Source organism: Miscanthus floridulus, chromosome 1 (genome assembly GCF_019320115.1).
Source record: "Miscanthus floridulus cultivar M001 chromosome 1, ASM1932011v1, whole genome shotgun sequence".
In the NCBI taxonomy this organism is placed as follows: Eukaryota; Viridiplantae; Streptophyta; class Magnoliopsida; order Poales; family Poaceae; genus Miscanthus; species Miscanthus floridulus.
This window is the reverse complement of record NC_089580.1, coordinates 116,471,996-116,474,233: the sequence shown is the minus strand read 5'-3', so window position 1 is coordinate 116,474,233 and position 2,238 is coordinate 116,471,996. Positions and strand designations below refer to the sequence as shown.

The 2,238-nt window shown below is 46.2% G+C and overlaps 1 non-coding gene across 1 annotated transcript; it reads right to left on the bottom strand.

The window, feature by feature from the left end:
- Positions 1-1,582: 1,582 nt before the first annotated feature.
- On the bottom strand, positions 1,583-1,689 carry LOC136512013 (small nucleolar RNA R71). The gene has a single exon (XR_010772947.1). It is a non-coding gene; the product is annotated as a small nucleolar RNA R71 (small nucleolar RNA).
- Positions 1,690-2,238: the final 549 nt, after the last annotated feature.

Here is a 2,238-nt window from a genome sequence, read left to right as displayed (position 1 = left end):
GGAAAAGCCTTCTTGGCGAGGTCAATCAAGTTGTGCTTGGTTGATAACCAACGGTGCAGTGGTGTAACGGTTGCAGGGTTCGAACCGCGTCTGATTTGAAGCCGGATCGCCAACGTCGAGATCTCCACAAAATCGAACTTACCGGCTACCTCTCGGAAGATCGGGCCTGTACTCATCAACCACCCGACGCGTCTGTTGCAAACGACCTGCGCGTCCGGTCATCCTGAAATTCACCCAGTGAAGGGGTAATGGCTAGTTTAGCCCAAGGGGCTATAAATAGAAGGTGGTCTCAGCCATGGCTAGCATTGAGCACCTCAGGAGACTTTGTGTCCATGCTTGAGAGTGCTTAGGAGCCCTCCATCTCACATATGCTTGATAGTGATCATTCGATTGTGTGAGAGAGCGATTCTAGTGTGATTGCATTTGAGGTTGCATCAAGTGGCACTAGGTGATCGAGTTGCAAGCCGGTGGTGCTTGTTACTCTTGTAGGTTGCCACCTCCTAGATGGCTTGGTGGTGGTCTCCGTCGAAGCCCGCAAGAAGCTTGTGCGGTGCTCCAGAGAATAGCTTTGTGAGGGGCATTGTGCTCGCCCCACCGAAGCCGTGAAGAGCAACTCTAGTTGAGCGTGTTATTGAGCTACCCTCACTTTTGGGGTAGGTTCTTGCGGCACCCGACATGTGGGCTTGATGGGTGATGCCAATTAGCCGCCGAACCACCAAGTGAGTGGTCGACACAACGGGGACTAGCGTGTTGGCAAGCACATGAACCTCGGGAGAAAAATCACCGTGTCAAGTTTGTTCTTCCTGTTGGTTTGCATCCTCGTTACACAAGCTTGTAACTACTTTTATATACATTGTGCTTGTGTAGTTGCTCTTGTAATTAGTTTGCTTGTATAGCTCACTAGTTACCTTCTTGCTTGTGTAGCATAGAAGTAGCTCCCTTGCGTGACTAATTTGGTTTGTGTAACCTTGATTAGTCACATTGCTTAGTTTGTGTAGCTAAGTATTTGCGCTCTCTAATTTGGCATTGGTTGCCTTGTTATTGAGCATTGCTAGTGAGCTTAGTTGGATTTGAACTTTTGCTTACTAGTATGTGTAGGAGCTCCCCATTGCTTAAAGTACTAGTGGCATAGGTTTGCGTGACCTTGCTTCTAGAATTGATTAGGTGAGCTCTAGCTAGCCGACACCTTAGTTACTTAATTAGGATCTTTGTAAGGTGCTAGAGAACTTTGATAGAGGGGTGTAGTCTTGGCTAGACCAAATTGTTTTAATTCCGCATTTGTTTTGGTTAGCCAACGCGATTAATTTTAGAAAGGACTATTTACCCCCCCTCTAGTCCACCATCTTGACCCTATAGGTTTGCCTAGCGAGGATGCAAGTGCACACTTGCAACACTTCCTTGAGCTGTGTGACACCATCGTCATCAAAGACGTCGCACCAGCAAGCATCAGGCTCCGTCTGTTTCCCTTCTCCCTCGCTGGGAAGGCAAAATAGTGGTTTTACAAGGAGAAGAAAGCAATCAACACGTGGGACAAATGTTCCATGGTGTTCCTCATGAAATTTTCCCCATGGATGAAACCAATGCTCTGAGAGAGAAAATTTCAAACTTCCAGCAAAATTCCATCGAATCTATTCCCAAGGCATGGGAGAGGCTGTAGGATTACATCCAAGCCTGCCTGCACCATGAGATGGAGAATTGGCTCATGCTCGAGGGGCTAACACCCATGTCAAAGGGGCACGTAGATGCCGCTGCTGAAGGAGCATTCCTTTCCCTCACCATCGATGAAGCCATAGCTCTCATCGAAAAGATGGTGGCAAATCAGAGTTGAGGGGAAGAAAGAAAACAACAAAAAGGCATGCATACCATGAAGGAGGCGGATATGCTTGCCGCAAAAATAGATCTGCTATTAAAAAGACTGGATGAATGGGCCCATGAAAAAGAAGCCATGAAGGCCACAATCTTGGCCATGGACTCACATATGACATGTGAGGTCTGTGGTGAAGTCGGCCACTCGGGGACCAACTACCTCGAGACCCATGAAGACGCTGCATACATAAACAATGGGTTCCAACAAAATAATAATGGGTGGAACAACCATTCCCACCCATAAGGAGGTAATTCGAATTACAATTCAAATTTCAATTTGAATCAACCTTCCTTGAAAGACTTGGTCTTAGGCCAAGCTAAAATTAATGAAAATATAACAAAAAAGTTAATATTTAATGATAAAATGATTGA